Source organism: Corvus brachyrhynchos, unplaced genomic scaffold (assembly GCF_000691975.1).
Source record: "Corvus brachyrhynchos isolate BGI_N302 unplaced genomic scaffold, ASM69197v1 scaffold369, whole genome shotgun sequence".
Classification (NCBI taxonomy): Eukaryota; Metazoa; Chordata; class Aves; order Passeriformes; family Corvidae; genus Corvus; species Corvus brachyrhynchos.
In genome coordinates, this window is record NW_008246055.1 from 554,502 (window position 1) to 568,537 (window position 14,036).

Here is a 14,036-nt window from a genome sequence, read left to right on the forward strand (position 1 = left end):
CCTCCCCTCCCCTCCCCACAAGGAGCAGGAATAAGGAGCTGTAGGGAATGGGAGCTGCTGGAGGATGCATCCCCTGGTCCCTCCCTGCCCAGTGCACCTCTATGGGATCAGCCAGAGCTGAAAGCCACAGTGGGATGGCCTCAGCCAGAGTGGGAACTCTGGGATCTGCAGTGACACTTCAGGGGCTCCTCTCTGTCACTGTGCCCAGAGTGAGCAGTGAGAAGGTCCCAGGCTGTCCCAGCTGTCTGGGGCAGCCCCATGTTCCTGTCCCAGAGGGATGCAGGGCTCCCTCCTTCCCCGCTGCTGTGGTGCCTGGGGCCCCTCGTGTGAGCACAGGTCTCAGAGAGCTGTCCCCACTCGAGCAGGGAGCCGTTCATCCTGGGTTTCTGAGCTCTGATGCAACAGTCTTGGAAGCAGATCACAGCCAGCCATCCCAGCCTTAGAGGTGACCTGCTAAGGATATTTAAAAGAGCTGGAAATTGCATTTCTTTCTGCTTCCTTAGATGGATAAAGGAGGGTAAAACTTAAAAAGAATAAAAAAAAAAAAAGAAAAAAAGTGAAATGCTTAGAAATTGCAAGAATGTCAAGTTTGGTTTTCAATTTCCCTGCTTTTTTTGGAGATCTTTCTGGCATTTATTTTGTGTTCTAACACTTCAGTGTGAGGCTGTGGAACCCTCCTCAAAAGCTTCTTCTATCTGTGAGGTTCCTTGATCATCAAAGCTCACCAGGTATTAATGAACCAGACAAAGAATTCAGGATATTTGGGGACAGACTGCTTTCTTCTCCACTTACAGAACTTTCTTCCCTTTGCTGGGCAGTTGTCATGAGGAAACCTGGTCTGCAATTACTCTCAATCTCCCAAAGAGACAAATATGTGAATTTGTAATGTAGCAAATAGGGGAACAAGCAAAGAGCTCATTAAAAACAATCAGAGTTTATTCATAACAAAGAAGCATGAGAAGCCAGTAAATCTCTTTCCTCTCGAAATGTCTCTTTGAAGGCCCTGGGTCCCGGTTTAGCCCTGTTGGGGGATATTTGTGGTACATTTTCCCTTACTCCATAGCATTTTCCTGGGGGAAACCATCTGTCTTGCATTTGGCAAACCACCTTGTGCAGCAGCACTCGCAGCAGTGGTAGACGATGCTCTTTTAGAGGGATCTTGTAAAGCAGCCTGGGAAGGAGCTCTGGGTAAGGAGGGAGTGCCTTTGCCTTTGGTTTGCCGTGTGCCATTGCACGGGAGCTCGGGGCCCTGAGGCTGGGAGAGACGGACCTGATGTCATCCCCACCCTGCAGGGACACAGGCACAGCCAGGCAGGGCTCCCACCCTGTCCTGGGGGTTTCATCCACGGCTGGAGACACTTTGAGCTGGATCAGACATCACCCTGCAGCCAGGGTCGGGCTGCTGGAGCTCAGGTGCTGGCAGGGCACAGAGGAGGGGTCACCCCAGAGGGTCGCAGTGATGAGGGGTGGCAGCGGGCTGAGGACCCTGCCTGCTGCCTGCTCCCACCCATCTCACATGCACAGGTCCTCAGAGAGGCATTCAGAGATTTTTCCAGCCTCCTCTGCAGCCGTGACCTGCTAAGGGATCTCCCGGCCCATGGTGTGAAGCAGCTTTTCTGTGTTCCTGTACATCACCAGGGATCTGTGCTCATCACAGCGGCATCAGCTCCTCAGTTAGTCACTCCAAACCATCCTGGGCTGCAGGTGAGGCTGCTCCTCAGTGCTCTGGCTGATGGGAAACTTGGCTCCTATCCTGGCAAATCTACAGGTGCCTAGTTTGTCTTGCAGAGCAAATACCTACCTGCATCCAATCTGTCTATTTACAACCCAGGGTTACCACTGCCTCCTTTCACCTGCCTCTGCACAGAGGTGAGCACCCACACTGTGTGTGACAGGTTTGGCTCATCCCACGTGGGTTGGAGTGGCATGGAAGAGCAATGAACCATGTTCTCCCAAATCAGCATCTTCTGAGAATCCTGCCCATCTTAACCCCAAGGCTTGAAGGCAAGGGACAGCTTCTCAACCTGCTGTTACCTGTTGCCAAGGGGGGGGTAGAAAAGCACAACATCATCTGTGCTCTTTGCTTTGAAAAGCTGGGTGTCAGTCTGGGGCAGGGATTAGTCTTTCCTGCTTGAAATTCCTACCAAAGCATTGTCAGTACAACCCATCTCCACACAGGGCAAGCTGAGCCAGTTTTCCAGTGTTCCCAGTTACTCAGGTGCTCAGGTAGGGGTGGATGGAGCTGAGGTAGAAGAGAAGGAGCTGTACAGGGTCACAGAGTCTGCCTGACACTGTGTTCCGGCAAGGAGCACAGCCAGGTAGGACAGGACACAGATGCCTTCATCTCCCCTTAGCCCTTCTCCAGTGCCAGAGGCCCTGGGCCAGGAGGTGCAGTTGTTTGCTGCCACAGTGAATGAGGGGCTGGACGCCCTGTGCTGCCGACTGCCCAGCCCAGGGATGCTCCCAGGGCAGGTCTCACAGTGCGTGCGTCCATCTGAACACTTCTCCCTGGCTCGGTGGCTGGGACACGCTGGTGGACCGTGCTCCCCCAGGCACAAGGCAGCTCTATTCCCATGGCACGTGTTTCTGTGCTGCACCAGGCCGGCGGAGCACGGCCCTGCTCCCCAGCCCGGCCAGCAGCGAGCGAGGCCCCGTTAGTTCCACTTATTAAAAACAAAATTGCTGGGGGGAAGGGAGAGAAGGCAGAGAAAAAGTGAAGTATTGAGGAAACACTTCTTTCATTCATTCGTTGTTTACTGAAATAAATACTTCATTATTAGGCCTTTTTTAGGGTATTTTTTTTAAAGCCAGCGCCACAAAGTCCCCAGTGTTCGGGCCTGTGAATGTGCCGGATCACCTCAGCCCATGTCTCCCTGTGCTGGTGTCCTGCTGCCAGGAGGTGCTGGAGAGGAGCTTTCCCAGTCTTTGGGAGAAACCTGGGGGTTGCACATGTCTGGTTTTGCCCAGGTTTGCTGATTCCCTTCTCCTCTTTGCTGGATGGTCACCAAGGCAGCTCGCGCTCCAAATGAGGCAAAACCTGGTAACTGAGGCAAGGAAGGATTTGGGATTTCGTTTATTAAAGCTCTGCTTCCTGTGGTCTCTGGTCCTAATCTAGCTCCCAAGCACAAACACCACAAGGCTACTAAAGCTCTCTTGGCTTGAAGCCCTCCACGTTCTGCTGTTGGGGTGAAGGTGGTGAAAGCTGGTGATTCCCATGGAGACCTCACACTGTCCTACAGCAATGTCAAGACCCCACCAATCCCTGTTCTCCCCACTTAGAGTGAGCTGAGGCCTCCTCTCCTCCAGTGCCTGTTACCTGAGATGAGCTCCGCATTTATCTTCCCACTTAAGTGAGCCCTAATCCAATAGAAGGGCTGCGATCCCTGGCTTGCTCTGTGTGTGCAGAGCTGGGAGCCTCTGTTCCCTCTCGCATCCTCTCAGCTCCATTGCACATTGGGAGTTTCAGCCCTGGCAGGTTCATCCCTCTGGAATGCTTTTGTCCCTTCCTTTTCCTCTCTAGCTCTAGCTTTCCTTCTGCTATTTGCTCCCGGGTTTGCCTTCCCCCACACTCCTTTTGCCATACTCACCACGTGCTCACCCTGATTTCCCTCTGTTTTCTTCTTCATTGCTTACTCATTGCTCGTTCTCTTTGGGCTCCTCGAGTTTTCCCTGTCAGACAGCCTCCCTATGCTCCGTGGTCGGAATAGCCTATTCCCATGGCGGCTCAGGAAAAATGCAGCGCATTCCTCCCTCCCGCCATGCCGTTATCTCGGTTCTGCTCCTTGGCTGCCCACCACGAGGCTGCAGCCGTGCTGGCAGCAGCGCGTCTGTGCTTGGCGACAGGCGGCTGCCGGGCTGGGCCCTGCCTGCGGCTTGTTTCCCTGCCTGACCCTCGGCACGGCGCTGGGTCCCAGCTCCTGGCTGCTGAGAGCTGGGATGCGCGGGGAGCAGACCCCATGGGCCCAGGTGGAAGGTGCCAGGCGAGCAGGAGCCCCCGGACACGGGAACTTCGCTGGCACCGTCTGGTTGGTGGAGGTGGCACATGCGACTGCTGCCGCGCTCTGCTTCCTGCTTGGCTTCGGTTCTGAAGCAGAAGGTTTTTAAGGGAACTGTTTTCATGGAAGTTATTTAAAATGTCCTAGTGTAATATTTCCCCTCTGAGTGGTCTTGAGCGGTGTGGAGGTTCTCCCTGTACGGCTGGGCCTGGAATCCCTGCTGTGGAATCCCTAGCATTGCTGCAGTGGGCAAGCAGACAGGTGACCTGTCCCCATCCATGAGGTCCTCCCCTCCTGGCACCAAGTGCCGTGGTCCTGGTGGAGCTGCACGGCTCTGGGGAGGTGCCAAGCTGCCGACTAATCCACCCCACTGTGCCTGATGCAGTGCATGGGAGTGCTGCTATTGCGCTGCTCACTGAGAGCCTGGTGCTGTTCCCACAGCTGTCCACGGTCGTGTGGGACTGTCCCCAGAACTCTCTGTGTGACATTTGTCCCTTTGCCAGAGTCAGCCAGCACAAAGTGAGTTGTCATCAACATTTTTGGAGGCAAAGAGTAGCAGCACCATGAAGACGGCGGGCTCAGAGCTCCTCCAGGTTTCACAGCCCTACTCGAGCTGTCTCACTCCAGAGAAGCCTTGGAGCTCTTTCTCTTCCCAGACCAGGAAGCTCTTAGCCTGAGTGAGGGAAAACAAGGAAAATGAGGCCCTGAGCCTGCCAGTGGAAGGGGAGGAATGCAAGAGCCTGGGAGCTGTGGGGGCATGTGGGAGCAAGGAGATGCTCTGGGCAGGCTGAGCTGCGGGCACCGCTTTGGCAGCACTTTCTGTGGGCGAGCCAACCTTGCCGCCAGTGTCACCTCCCCCGTCCCGCCGGTGCCAGCCTCGGATCCGAGGTGACACACAGCCCCCAGCTCGGCTGTGCCGAGCACAGGTCCCGGCCGGGCCGGCGCGGTGTTGAAACGAAACGCGAGGCGCTTTGTCTCAACTGGGAGCGCTTTAAGCCCTCGCTCGGGAACAATGGCCAAGCTATGGGGTCATTTGTTCTGGTATTTCAGCAGCTCCTCATGATTTATGGGATGTTTTGTTCTGCTGCTTGTCTTAGCTTCCCCCTCTCCACCCTCCCCGTCTCCATCCCTTCTCCATTTCAGCTCCTCCTCCCCCTGTTCCCAATTCCCCTAATAGCTGTGGAGCCTCTGTGCCTTATGAAGTCATGGTATCTGTGACTTATTGAATTAGCCGGGTGGGAGCTGGACTTCCACACCGCGCCGGGCTCTGCCAGGGTGTCCGGGCTGCCGGGGAGCCGGCCCGCAGCAGGGCCCCTTGCCCGGGGCTCCGTGCAGCCGGAGCTTCCCCCTGTGTGGCAGATGGATGTTGCCATCAGCAGGACGCTGCAAAGTTGCTTTAGAGGCAATAAAAGTGGTCAAGAGGAGCTGCAGCCCAAGCGAACAAGGAGGGCTCTGTCTGCAGAGCCACCCTTGTGCCAGGGGCTCTGCTGGCTGTCCTGGTGCTGCCGTCCCTCCCAGCGCACCTCTCCGGGAGTGAGGTGGGTGCCAGTTAGGGAGCCCCAGAGTTCCTGGTGCTGAACTACACGTGGAGCAATGTGGTTCAAGGGCTTGGTTGTGTGCCCAGCAGCCTGGGCATGGCCATGGCCAGTGCCTCTGGATGTACGGGGGGAGCAGGGGTCCACATTCCCCTCCCCAGAGCTGGAGGGACAATGATTTAACAGTGACTGTGAGGGACACGCAGAGGGGGTGGGGAGGAGCGAGCCCTCCAAACATCTCCCTGAAGGTCAGGTTAACCTCAGGAAAACATTGCAAAGGAATAATTTACTTGTGGACGATCACTTTTTATCCTCATTTGCTGAGTTGCCTGCAGGCGGGCAGAGGCTGGAGGGCAACTGCTGGTCCCGGTGGGACTGATGTGGTGCTGCAGCCACTCCTTAGCCCGGAGGGGGCTGTGGCAGAGGAACCGTGCTCCCTTCAGCTCCGATTCTGCCGCCTCGTGCTGCCAGCGGGGAGCCGGGAGCATCCTGACCTGTGGGTGCAGATGGGAATGGAAAGGTCTTGTGCCTCCCCTCCTGATGCCACAAGCCTCTGCGAGCCCAGCTTTCCTCCTCTTCTCAGGAGAGGCAGCTCAGCTTGTGATTATGCTGAGAGTGGAGAGGTTGGGAGCAGAGCGAGGCCTGGACCCTCTGTGCTGCTGCAGGCACCGGCTCCAGCAGGTCCAGCCCTCATCTCCATTTGTTTCTCATGTCACTGCAGTGGGAGAAATTGAGCCCTCTGGGAAAGCAACAGAAGGAAAACATTCAGAGAAGACTGATGTCCAGGTTCTCCCTGTCTGGGACCAGAGCCCTCAGCCACATCCCTTCCTCTCTGAGAGCATAGGCAACAAATAACATTTAAAAGACAAATATAAAATATTGTGCTGATTTGGTGCTCTGGCCACTTCCCTCTGCTGGTACCTGATACCTCCAGTAAGATTATTTCTCAGTCCATTACCCTCAGCGCACTTTAATTTCTCTCAAAAAGCCCAGTTGCCTGATATTTTTTGTTTTATTGTCATCATCACTCTGCCATTTCCCGTGGCCAGGATCTGCAAAGGATGGATGCCTTGGTCCCTGCTGAAGAGTGTGGAGGATGCTCTTCATCCTGCAGGATCTCCACTGGTTCTTGTCCATGCCTGGAAGGTGCCAGTGGGTTTCCACAGCAGGCAGCCCAAGCCCCATGGATGTACTGGGGGAATTGCAGAGATGTCACAATCCTTGGCATGGAAGGGAATCCTCCTGGGTGTCTCAATCTCAGTGCAAGTCAAGCCTTTCCACACCACCTGGTATTCCCATGGAATCATAGGAAGGTTTAGGTTGGAAGAGACCTTAAAGCCCATCCCATCCCACCCCCTGCCATGGGCAGGGACACCTTCCACTGGCCCAGGCTGCTCCAAGCCCTGTCCAACCTGGCCTTGGACACTGCCAGGGATCCAGGGGTAGCCACAGCTGCTCTGGGCACCCTGTGCCAGGGCCTACCCACCCTCCCAGGGAACAATTCCTTCCCGATATCCAGCCTAAACCTTTTGGTGTGAAGCCGTTCCCCCCTATTCATCACTACATGGTGCCAGTGCACCGAATTTGGAGGGTCTTTGCTCTCCCAGTCCCCTTATCCAGCACACAGAAGTATCTCAGTATATTTCTTTTAATGGAATATCCATAATAGTCCTGGTTTCCTACTGCTGGTCAGGTCATCTCCAGCCATGACCCTCCTTCTCCATGAGGCAGTTTGGACTTGGGGAAGGGCAGTGTGGAGGAGTTGCGTGTCTGGAGCAGCTCCAGCAAGGGCAGCAGCTCGCTCCAGTTCTGGAATGCCAGGCTGCACTTTGCTCCATCCCCGGGAGCAGATGGGATCACTGCTCCTGCTGCTGATGCTGCTGGAGACACGGGGTCCAGAAACACAGAAGCGTGGACATATCCAGATAGTCCTGACAGCTGGCGTTTCCAAGGTATTCCAGTACCTCTAATCCCTCCTTGTCCCTTGAACAGTTGCTGTTGGGCAGGTTTCCTCTCCTCTTAGTTTCCTCTGGCAGAGACAATTCTGCCTGCCAGGGCTTCAGCAACCTCCTGTTTATCTTCCTGGAGAGTGTCTCACAGTGCCAGGTCAATATTGGATCTACTGGCTTGGATGCTGGCAGGATGGGCAGCGCTCTGTGGGGAGGCCAGGCAGGAGGGAGGAGTCAGCCCAGGACACTGGGGCAAGGAGGACCATGTCCTTGGATGTGCTGGGAGCTCTTCCCACCTTTGATGGAGTATTCCTGCACACTGACTCTTCCCCGTGCCTCGTGCTCACCCTTCCTCTGTGGGCTGGATGCTTTTCAGGGAAGTTGTGAGCCCAGGTGGCCTCCACATCTGCTGAGCCTCGTGCCTGGTGGAGGTCAGAGAGAGAAGCTATGTTCCCTTCCTCTCCTGACTTCCACATTTCCTCCCTTTCTCCTCAAAATTGAACTATTCATCCATCTACCCCAGCAGTTCCCCCCCCAGGGACATTCCTCTCCCTGTCTCACTTTGCCTTTGTTGCCTTTATTTTCCTGCTAACAGGGAAGGTCAGACAGGCGTGAAAATCTTCTGCCACAAGGAACTGCTGGGCAATGTGGAGGAGAATTTTCCACATTGGCAGTGCCAGATAGTGCAGATCTGACAGATTTCAGGCCAGGAAAAGGCAAGGTTCATGCCTTGCTTTGTTCAAAGTGGAACTGGACACCTGGGGGCAGCTGCCAGTGTCACCCTGAGAACCTGCATGTGGTCTCCACTCTGCCCACGGTGCAGAGGTTCACCCGGGCCCCCTCCAGGGGTGTTCAGAGTCTGGTTTCCATCCAGGGAGTGTCCCAACAGGGCCTGCCAGGGCTCATCAGGCAGTAACTGGGAGACAAATCTCCTGCCTGTAGTCAGGGTAGGGTTCTTACCAATGGTTTCATACAATCACAGAATCATGGAATGGGCTTTGTTTCGCCTATCCCTGCCCTGGAGAGGTCTGAGCTCTCCTGAGCCTTCAATCACAGAATCATGGAATGGTTTGGGTTGGAAGTGGCCTTCAAGATCACCTTATTCCACCCCCTGCCATGGGCAGGGACACCTTCCACTAGCCCAGCTTGCTCCAAGCCCCGTCCAACCTGGCCTTGGGCACTGCCAGGGATCCAGGGGCAGCCACAGCTTCTCTGGGCACCCTGTGCCAGGGCCTTACCACCCTTTCAGGGAAGAGTTTCTTCCTAATACCCAATCTAAATTTGCCTTCCTTCAGCCTAAAATCATTCCCTCTTGTCCTATCACTTCCTATCCTTGCAAAAATTGCCTCTGCTCCCTTTGGGCACTGGGAAGGGCTTTAGGGTGTCCCAGGAGTCTTCTCCAGGTGAACACCCCCAGCTCTCTGTCTGTCTCTAGAGCAGAGGGGCTTCAGCCCTTGGAGCATCTCCGTGGCCTCCTCTGGAATCTCTCCAACAAATCTATGTCTGTCTTGTGTTGTGTTCTTGATGTGCTGTAAAAAGCTGTTTTTCCTGAGCTTTGGAAAATGAACGCGTGACCTTAGATAGTGTTTGTTAAGCATGGCCACAGAGCAGCTGCTGGGATGAGCAGAGCTCTGAGGAACATCTCTTCTTGGTGTTATCAGGGTGGGCTCTGGCCCACTACCCTGAAAGGAGCCACCATCACCTTGGCTGGGACTCTGGCTTGTTGAGCTGTGTCTCCATACAAACCCTGCAGGTTTCTGAATGCGGGGCTGTTGAGTCCCCTGAGAGGGCAGGGGCTGCAGGATGACCTGGCACCGTGGTTACTCACCTCTTCCCCTGGTCTTGCTTCTCCTCTCCACCCCCAGACCCCACGTTTAAGGTCAGAACCCAAACTGACTGACCAGAGCTTCTGAGCTTCACCCACTGCAGAAAGGTACCTGTGGTACCTGGCTTCTCCTGGCCCTCTGAGCAGCTGAGGACAAGAGCTGGCCCTCCTTGTCCCTCAGCTTCTCACTCTTTAAAAGGAGCATGGCAGCATTGGCTTAAAAAGGCCATTCCTGCCCATGGAAAGGCACTGGAACTAGATGATCTTTGAGGTCCTTTCCAACCCAAACCATTCCAGGATCATGAGATTCTATGAGAGCTGCTGGTGAAGGAGCTGCTGTTGCGCTAGGACATCTGGCATCCCCCAGACCCACAGATGACCTATGGGCTTGCTCTGAGCTCCAGGCTGGCAGGTCAGGTTTTTCTGGTAGGCTTTGTACATCAGCTTGTGCTGGCACTGAAGCTAAGAGCACCAAGGTCAAGGTTTCTGTACTGGAAGTGGTGTCCAGAGAGGCTGAAACTTCTGCCCAGGGAGCAGGTACTAAAACAGTGTCTTTTTTCATCTCCAAACGGTGTTCTCATTGCTCAGCATCTTCACTGGGCAGGAGGAGGCGATTACTGTGGTCAGAGGCAGTGACAGGAGCAGAGGCAATCTGGGGAGATCCGGGTAGGTGTAAGCTTAACCCAAATTCTTGTGCATTTAAATGTCACTGTGCCCTGGAGTCATAGGGAGGTCACTGCCCCTGTGTGCTGCAGCCATGAGCCTCTGCAGGCCTGGCCTGGATCAGAGCACACAAGTCATGAAGGAGTGACCGATCAGAGACTCCTGGGGGGATCAGTCCCCGCTGTCCCATGCCAGGGACCAGCCGCACGGGCAGAGGCACCGGCTCAGCCTGGGCTGCGTTGTGGTACCGGGAGGGGCTGCTCTGCCTCCAGATCTCCTTGGGAAGTGGGACTGGGTGAAGGCAAGGGCTTACTGGTGCAGATTCTTCAAGGTCTGGCATGTGCCTGTGTCCCCATCCTCCTGCTCCATCCTCCCTGCCCGAGCCAGGCTCCAGAGCCAAGTCCTGCTGTGCCCGCAGGTCTGTGCAGGCAGGCGACCTGGATTGGGTTTCCTGTGCCCTGAAATCCCACAAAGCACTGAGCCAAATCCTGGGAAGCAAGAAGGCTGCTTCTGGACACAGATAAGCTGCTGTGACATTTAGGCAGTGCTCCTGCTGTCCCTGTCTGTGCCTGGTGTCCCAAGTGGGGTCTGAGGGAACCTCAGCTGTGAGCACACTCCTGGAGCTCTGTGAGCGAGGAGCTGGAATTCCCGGCAGAGCACCCGCCTGATCTCTTTGCAAGTGGAAGATGGATGCTGCCAAGAGATCCCATCCTCCCAGCGCAGTCCTGGCCCTGCTCTGCTCCGGTCATGAGCTCTGGAAGGTTCGTGGCAGGCAGGGAAGCTTTGCTTGTGGAGCAGAGCTCAACTCGGGTGAACTTCACATGAACTCGGGAAGTTTCTTTGGCTGTTTTCTTTCCTGATGATGCAGGCAGGTCAGGATCAGGATGCTGCACAGCACAGGGACCCAAGGCTGCCTTCCTTATGCACCAGCATGATCCCCTCATCCTTCTGAAGCACAGGGGCAGCTCTGATCTCTGCTCTCTGTGACAGGGACAGGACCCAGGGAACGGCTGGAGCTGGGCCAGGGCAGGCTCAGGCTGGGTATCCGGGAAAGGCTCTTCCCCAGAGGGTGCTGGGCACTGCCCAGGCTCCCCAGGGAATGGGCACGGCCCTGAGGCTGCCAGAGCTCCAGGAGCGTTTGGACAGCGCTGCCAGGGATGCCCAGGGTGGGGTTGTTGGGGTGTCTGTGCAGGGCCAGGGGTTGGACTGGATGATCCCTGTGGGACCCTTCCAGCTCAGGCTGCTCCAGGATTCTGTGATTCTCGGTGTCCAGGCAGAAACACCAGCAGAGAGATGGAGCTGCTGCTGTGTTACACTGGGACTGTGCTGCTGTAACTTTTGCCCTCCCTGGTCCCAGGGGATGGAGGGCACCCCATTGCAGCACCAGGGCCTTAGTGGCCTGCTCAGGGTCACCCAGAGGGTCTGTGAGAGAGTTAAATCCCCCTCCTCATGATGCTCCCATGCTTTACCTGCAGATCACTCTTGCTACCTCCCTTGTCTGCGTTCAGACTGATGCCTTTTCCTGCTCTTAAAATCAAGAGTCAAACACGGTTAGAAGGGAAAAAGGGCTTTTACCTTGGTATTTATTTTAAGGATCCTTAGGTGCACATGTCCAGGTGGAATGCACCTCCATGCCAACTGCAATGCACCCTCCAAAAGATCTGGTATATCATTATAGGTGTTACTAATTAGCAGATCTATCAAAGATTCCCCAATGAGAGGCTCAAGTGAGCCCCCCTCCCCAAGGAGCCTTCCCCTGGATGGTTCTATCTTAGTTTCCAGAATGTGTTCTGGAGAGGACCTTGGGGTCTGGGGCACACTGATCCCTAGCTATGAAGCTTCTAAAATGTTGAGTCTCTCAGCTGAACAAACAAGTCAAAGAATGTAGGCAAAAAGCACTAAGAATACAGAAGTTATAAAAGGGTATAAAAGGGGTATAAAAGAAAAGGCAAAAAATCTTCATGGCATCAAGACCACAGAAAAACTGGGGTAATGGAGCAAGGGAGGCCCTCAGGGCTGAGGGCTGCTTGGATCAGTGATGGGAAGGTGTGATTGCAGCCTGAGCCACCCCTGTTAATGCGGGGACAAGCCATGGGTGGCATCCTGGGCCAGCATGTGGCAGGATGCAGTGGGCACAATGGGGTTTTCCAGGTCTGTGAGCATCCTGGTCCTGAGGAAGCTCTTGCAGCACGTGAGAAAAGCAGGGTGAGGAGCATGGTGGGAAGAGCTGGGTGTCTGAGGAGCGTGAGGGTATCCCCAGCCTTCATCTCACTGCTCAGGGGATGAGGAGGGGGAGGAAGGAGGCAGCAGCACCCACCATGTGTTGGGGCCTCCAGCTCTGTGAGATGTTTCCCAGCCCCTCAGTGACGGAGGGGCCCAAGCTGGCTGTGTGTGGCTCAAAGGTCCTGCTTGGTGTAGCTGTGTGAGCAGGGACGTCCCAAGGGCTTTGGGACATCTTGGAGGTGCTGTCTCCTCTCACCCCCCCGCCACCTCCCATCTCCTGGACCACCTGCAGTCGTTGGCCTCTGCCACCTTTGCTCTTTTGAGCTGCAGGAAGTCATCCCTGTGAGCTGCATGGGGAGACAAGGAGGGCACCACAGCTGGAGCCAGCAGACCCCCTTGGTAAGGCTGTACAGCACTTCCCAGTGGAAGTTTGCTTGCTCTTACCTTTGCCAGGCTTTAACTGTTTGGGCTGGATTGTTCCATGCTTTTCTGCCTCAGGCTGAGCTTTCTCCTTTTTTTTTTTCTTTATTTTTCCCAGTTTTCAGCAGAAGTTTGGGGGGAAATGAATTTCTTTTTTTTTTTTTTTTCTGTCCTGTCTCTTTCTTTGAGGGCTTCTGGTGTCTCCACTCTTTGAAAAAGAGACTTGAAATTTGGCAGGGATTTTGCATTCCAAGCTCAAAGGGTTAGCCACTGGAAAGCATGGCTGGGTGTGCCTGGAGGAGCTCTTCAGGGGCCAGCTGCTGGTGTCCCCATTTGCAAAGGGACTCTGGCCACTCTGTGTCCTCCTGTCCCTTTCTCGAGGGACACCTCCTTGTCCACACGAGTCCAGGTCAGGAGTGGTGGCTGAAGGAGCTGTTTCCCAGGAACAAGTCTCAAAAGCACTTTACCCAAGACACTGTTGTCTTTGTCCCATTTCCCATGCGTGGCACTGGCTGTGGGTGTCACCTGCCTCTCACCCTCAGCAGAGACAAGGAGCAGAGCTCAGGCCAGCTTGGGCAGTGCCTTGTGAGGGGAGGAGAAGCTGAGGAAACGCTTCTGTCATGTGAGAGCTGGGAAAGGGTGTTTGTAGACCTGCCTGTCCCATGGGTGAGCTCGGCAGCGTCACAGCCATGCATGGAGGGACAGAATCACATCGCCATTACGGCTGGGAAGGACCTTCCAGGCCATCAAGTCCAGGCTAAGCAGGTCCTGGTAGCTGGAGGTTTGACCTGGTGATCCCTATGGTTTTCAAAGTTGCTCTTTTATATTAGCATGGAAATTTTTTCTGTTTGCTGTCCTGAGGGCTTTGAAATTCCTCCACAGACTCCGTTATCTTCATCTGGGGTTTCTTCCCTTGGTGGCATCTCAGAGCTTTCTGCAGACAGAGAAGTGACACATGAGCTGGGGAAGCTCTGGTCTGATGAAGGAGCAGGCAAACCCCAGCTGGAGGGAGGCCCTGCTGGTGGTTACTGTCCCCAGTTAGTGCTCGGGCACTCGTGGGGTGTTTTCTAGCAAAGCGGTGGAAAAAACTGGCTTCTCCTTTTGGACTGCAGGCTTTGGACTCTGACTCCATGGAGATGCTGTTGTAGTTGGGTGGCAGTGACGCGGCCCCTCTGCTGTTGCTCATGAGTTGGGTGGTGCTGGGCTGGGACCAGCCCCAGGGCAACGTGGTGGGGTGGTCAGAGAAGACCCCAGGGGGTGCTGGGCAGGGAGCTGATCTGGAGCAAGCTGGGAGCAAATCCTGGCAGGAAGCTGTGCCAGGAGAGGGGTTTGCCCGGCTGGGCCATGCTGGGTCAGGGAGATCCCAGTGGGGGTGGCTGTTCCTGGTAGCCGTGCCAGGGACAGTCTGTGGGCAGTGGCCGGCGTG

General features: G+C 55.2%; 1 protein-coding gene across 1 annotated transcript in view; it reads left to right on the forward strand.

Annotated features, from left to right (window-relative positions):
• LOC103623320 (ankyrin repeat and fibronectin type-III domain-containing protein 1) overlaps positions 1-14,036 on the forward strand; it is a 194,293-nt gene that overhangs the window by 153,056 nt on the left and 27,201 nt on the right. The gene's annotated exons all lie outside the window — the stretch shown is intronic.